At 38.2% G+C, this 5,981-nt stretch overlaps 1 pseudogene; it reads right to left on the bottom strand.

Annotated features, from left to right (window-relative positions):
* Positions 1-1,967: 1,967 nt before the first annotated feature.
* LOC138037087 (uncharacterized) lies at positions 1,968-4,039 on the bottom strand (annotated as a pseudogene).
* Positions 4,040-5,981: the final 1,942 nt, after the last annotated feature.

Consider the following 5,981-nt stretch of genomic DNA (forward strand, 5'->3'; position numbering starts at 1 on the left):
TGATATTTTGCTTTTCAACTCTTTAAAGGTATAAAAAATCTCAGGCATTAAAATCAATTCAATGGCTTTTTTAGTTTTCATGTAGCAACACCATTAATATCGACAAATTTTGGTCTTAAAATCAACCACCGAAGGGCTCAAATCTGCTAAAATGAGTTTCCTCTCAGTGAAGCAGAAATAAATATTTTTCAAAAAGAAATCCAGTTTTAATATTTGGGTACCAAACCCTTTCCATCGGCAGAGTTTAAAGGAAAATGATTTTTTGGCGCGAAATCGATCGGACCATTCTTAGCGACACTGCCTCTTAAAGTTTGCAAAACTCACTAGAAACATGGCAGCGCGGGGCTGAGTTCGTAAAAACTTTCCGCCAAGTTAAGTGAGCTGTTACCGAGACTGCTTAGTTTTACCTCCGAAAACATCTATCCTTCAGGCAGTTTCAAAGGAAAAGACATTCCTTTCAACCGTTGCACTGGAACATAAACAAAATTGAGATTTCATGTTGCGATTGATTGCATCGGCTATCAATCTAAAAACAGCTGGAAAAAACTATTCTTCAAGTTTTCTCCGATTTTTAACTTAGGCTACCTTCACCACCTTCGGGTGATTATGGTACTCTTCTCCTACTAACCATGCTGCTAAAGGCAACAGCAAACAAGAAAACTATTCCCGGGGATTAACCTTTATCCCCAAGGAATCGCGAGCTTAACCGAACAAAAACAAAAACAGAGAACTGTTTTGAGCCACCTTAATGTAGTGGCATTGTACCAATGATACTTCAATTAATAAAGTAAAGCTACGTTTCAATACAACTACAGATGACATGTAGGGCCTCAACGTATGGACCGCGTATGTCATATGAGGGAAAGTACAGAAAAATCAAACATTGTAAAATTATTAATGAACTACTGCCCAATGGAGCATGTACCTGAACAGCTGCAGTGGGGACATGAAAAAGAAATTGCTGCCTCGGAATTGTATCTAAAAAAAATGTCCAAAAGGCATTATGAAGTAAGCCTTGTAGAATCTGGGCTAATTATAAATCAGAAATGGCCTTTTCTTGGTGCTAGCCCTGAGAGGATTCGACACTGTCAATGTCATGGCAAGACGCTTATGGAATGCAAGAGCCTGTTTGCAAAACGAAATCTGTTGCTTGGAGTTGCAGCTTCAGACAAGCTTCTTAAAACAACCACAGGCTTCAAGCTAAAAGAGGAAACATCCTGGTATTACCAAATCCAGAGCCAAATGGGAATTTCAGGAATTCATGCCACTGACCTAGTTATCTACACAAACAAAGGCATTTTAATTGTTCATGTGGAATTCAATGCAGAATTTTGGCAACGGATTTTGAACAAGTTGCAGCTGTTTTTTGCTAAGTTTATGGTTCCAGAGCTTCTTACTGGAAAAATTTTATGTGAAATGAGGGCATAAGTTTACTGTAAGTGTATATCCTTTGATACATACATTTGTTTCTAGATATACCTGTCTTATAGTAATTACGTTTTTTGAGTATACATAGTAACCCTTTCACTTGGAAGATTTGAAAGCTAATTCTCGTTACTAACTGACATCCGTTTTCTTGTATGTTAGTCTTGAGAATTTGGTGTTATGTCAAGACAGTATGTCTTTAGTTGATAATTGTCCTTATTCTCATGAGCTGTCTGCTTGACATTGTGTTAAAATTGTAAGGGGAATTTCTGTGGGTCAAAGGGGTAACGAAATTTGTTGCATAAATTTTAACAAAGGGCCTTTCATAAGGTGCCACACATTCATGTTAAATGCTCTTGATCATTAGGTATTTCACAGCCACCTTCAGATAATTTTGTTCAAAAATGGTAAATCTAGAATTGACAGGTATATTACACAGTCTTGACTGAGTTGCATTTAATTTGAGGCATTATATTTTGACCTAGGGCAAAATACACAGTAACTGAAACTGATAAAGCTTTGCTTTAGAAGTATTGGGAAAGTTATCTTGCCAGTGGCTTCAATAAATTACAAAGAGCTCCACAGGCTATCAACATCTGGTCAGCAAGTGGGGCCAGTGTCAAAGGCAAATTTTCCTGAAATATTTTGGAATCCTTCAATCGCTCTCTCCACATGAATTCGCACTCTGGTAATTTGGCACGTGGATTTTGTTGCTGCCCTTGAAAGCTGTTTTCCTGCAAAATAATACATTTTCCCATGTCATTAAAGCTCCATTAAGACACCCACCCTCTTGAAGTTCAAGTTTTTGTAATAAGTCCCAGTCTATTAAACCATCCCCTCCCTAGATGTAAGGTCAAGACAATCATAACAAGGTAATTTTTAGGCTTTTATACTTGTTCATCCACCACACACACTTTTTATTGTGCTTGTGTGAAAATGTGTTACTATTACCAGCACTAAAACATTACAAAGTCTACTACATTCCTTTAATATGTATCCTTATTGATTTATAGTTTGAAGTAAGCAATCCCCTCTCCCCTCTCTAATAAGGCTCACTCAAAACAAATAGGCCTCCTCCTTTCGCTTAACAGATCATATAGATCATATACGCTTATGGTCAGTAAGAATAGTTATGTCTCATGGTGATCCAATAAGGATTTTTGAACCTGTTTTATTGTTATCAATTTTTGAACTTTCAGAAATCCTATTGATTAGTGGAAGATTAAGTGAAATTGTTACCTTTCTTTGAAAAGGGGGGTATGTTAAGGTAGACTTTCCTTTCAGTAACGATGTCTCGAATGTTGAACCCCTGTCAGCCATTACTGAATCTCCCTCCTCTAGCAGATCTGTAAGTCCACTTTCCTGGGTGATTCTTCTGTCACTGGTACTTCCCGGGCAAAATTTTGAAAGAAAGCTGAAGTAGTCAGAAGGGGTGATCCCAAGAAGAGCTTTTATTGTATTATGTTCCTTATACTCGCTCCATGTCGCTCTTTGAGCGTAAAGGGGGGTGGGCTTCTATATGTACATTTCAGTGCAGTCAATTATTATTCTTGTATTTGGGTACTTGCTAAATGATCGAGCAAGGTTACGTTTCACTTCCTCTTGGCTTGGCCAGAGCACTAGTACCTCTTTCAATACTGTTGCAAGAAAGCAAACCCATGTTGTAAAGATCCTGCTGAGCTGTGACTGGGAAACAGAAAAAATATCAGCCAACTGTCTTCCCATCAACTCAAGTCTCAGCCTTACAAGAGTTATAATTAATTCTTCCTTGAGTGTTAGACCTCTTTTAGGTCCAGGTTTGCTGGGTGCCGTCTGGTATTTCTGTTTTTCCTTGTTTTTGTCCCAATATTTGAGCTTTTCAGCTTGCGGTGTGAGCAGTTCTGAAATTAAATTGAAGCATCCCAGCGAAGGAATTCCCGTGTAAAACTTCACTGAATCGTCATTTTTTAGCACATCATCCAAAAATAAGTCACGTTTCAGTGTTTTTTGTCTGTTAACCTTTTCCTGAGGCTTTTTAGTTCGTTATCAAGTTTCTCAAAATCAGATATGCTTATGTCAGTCTGGCAACCCACTGACTTAACATCCTCGGGTTCAGGATTTTCAAACAATCGTTTTGGAGTTAGATCATTTTCCGGTGATAAACAGTACAGATGGTCATGCTCAACGTTTGAAAAATCAGCGTAAGAATAATCAACATATGTTAAATTTTCAATATCTGTAGTACCTAGTGGAAGCTGGTTTGCTAAGCAAGCATTATTTCATTGTTGGTCTCGAGCCACCTCCTTTTACTTGACTTCTTGTAACGAGCACTTCTCAGCGTGCAATCATGCTTTGGATGAAACAAAGTCAGCAGGGCAGTGTCGTGTGTTTCCGGTCTGCCAGTGAAAGTTTTTCTGTAGGCTTCAGGGGAAAAATGAGCACTGCAAATGCGCAAGTTCTTGGCCTTTCCCGTCTTCACCTTCGCTGCTTCCTCTGCAAACGTTTTGTCCGCTTGGCGACAAAATTTAATCCAGGTCCCAACTCTCTTGTCCAAAGGAAAAGTAAAATACGAGAGATCCTTTAAATTGTGATTTCCGTTACTACAGCAGGCAACTGATACTCTCAAGAGTATCATATCCGATCAAATTGAAGAGGCCAGATTGCTTGGATTGACAGCACTGGAAATCGAACACCCAGGAATCTTTGAAAACCTTCCTCGATTACTGGACAAACTGTTTACTTTAGCCGAAACTGTGCGCACAGATGGTTTCCGAGATGTGATGAGAAAACGACAAGATATTCATTTGGTTGTTGTGGATCAATCCCATACTATAGAAACGTGGGCAGGGACGCAGTAGGTAGTGGTTTTGGGACTATGTACACTAACACGGTAAAAAACAACAGTGATGAAAATATTCAAGCATGGTTATTTTTTTGTGGCTGGTATGCTTCGCTGAGCTCATACTTGTCTATTTCAAAGCAATTCTGTAATATGGCCTGTTCTTCAATGTTTTCCTTTGTATTTATCTTTTATAAGAAACGATTTAGAAATACATGAAACAAGAAATATAAGTGATAGAAACCAACGTTTTGGTGCATCTTGCGCCATTATCAAGGTTACATAAAGATAAAATGCAGTTTGTGAAAAAGCTAAGTTGAAACGAATTTGCATGAGAGTGCCAAGCTTAATTAGGTTGATGGGGGGGGACTGCCATATATGGACTATATAGGTATAGTCAAGCAGTTTACTCTAGGAGAGAGGATATAAATCATAGACTTTCGGTCTAGAATAGGGTATCCTTTTCCACAAAACTGACCAGTCAGTTGAAGATTTTATCACGACTACGGAAACCAGAAATCCCACTCAAGAATATAAAAAAATGAAATCGTCAAAGTTTAAGTTTACGTAACTCAGCCTCAACAGAGTCAATAAATGGCTATCATGTAACACCTCTGGATATTATTAACTGTCAAGAATCGGAATTTAGACGGAAATCGGTGGGAGTTTACTCTAGTATTATAGGTTAGCAATTCAGCTGAACTAGCTCTGGTATAGGCTAATGGTTCCAGGGTCCCAGTGGCACATCCCCACTCAGAAATTCCTAAAAAGCCCCCCCCCCCCCCATCCCCCTTGGGAATAAAGGCAAATTTTTTCATAACCAGTTCAATTATTATCTAAACTATGTTAACTTAACGGTAAGTGACCCAAGTTTTAAGCCTTTATAGAGTGGTATAATGTGACGTCACAAATATTTAAAATTATGAAATTATGGGATTCATGAAGATCTTCAGAAAGTACATGAAAAAGAATGGCCATTTGCCAAAAGTCAGCATCTTATTGCAGTTTGGGGATGAGATATTGGCCCTTTCATGTTACAGTGACTCCATACAAATCCTTGTAATGCTTTGTTCTAGACCTTTTAAAACCAAGACAAAATTACAAGGATTTGTATGGAGTTACTGAAGCATGGAAGGGCCAATATCTTACACCACATTGCAACAAGATGCTGATTTTTGGCAAGTGGCCATTCTTCATCTTTCACTTTCAGAATATCATAGTAAATCCCATAATTTCATAAATGTAGTTTGTGTCTGACGTCATCACTTTACCACTCTATTTAAAAAAGACACCTGTATTCTAACTGAAAATGTCCTGTTTAATTGCCCACCATTACTAACTTTAAAACCTTGAAAGAGCTGGATCGAGGAGAAAATGATGTCAAAATCTCACAAGTGTTAAGAATGCAATGCGTGCGTGCGTCACTGAATTAATACAAGGCACAGGAGTTGAGGCTTTCAGACCTTTAAACTCTTGTGCATATAAGATAAATTGCATTTACACCCTAAAAATTTAAGCCAGCGAGTGAATGATGTCACTTGTCCCTATATCCAGTCCTCTGAGGTCCAGTCAGTTTTGAACATGACAAATGGGGGACCGTGAAATCCAAAACTTACACTCAATGAAAACAGCTTTTGGACAAAAATCAAAGCTCAAAATTTTGCCAGTCATGTGTTAAGCAAATACACTTTCAAAATCTGTAGAAAAAAGGAAGTAAATTTTTGGATCGTAGTAGCAC

The sequence above is a fragment of the Montipora capricornis genome, chromosome 2, assembly GCF_036669925.1.
Source record: "Montipora capricornis isolate CH-2021 chromosome 2, ASM3666992v2, whole genome shotgun sequence".
Classification (NCBI taxonomy): Eukaryota; Metazoa; Cnidaria; class Anthozoa; order Scleractinia; family Acroporidae; genus Montipora; species Montipora capricornis.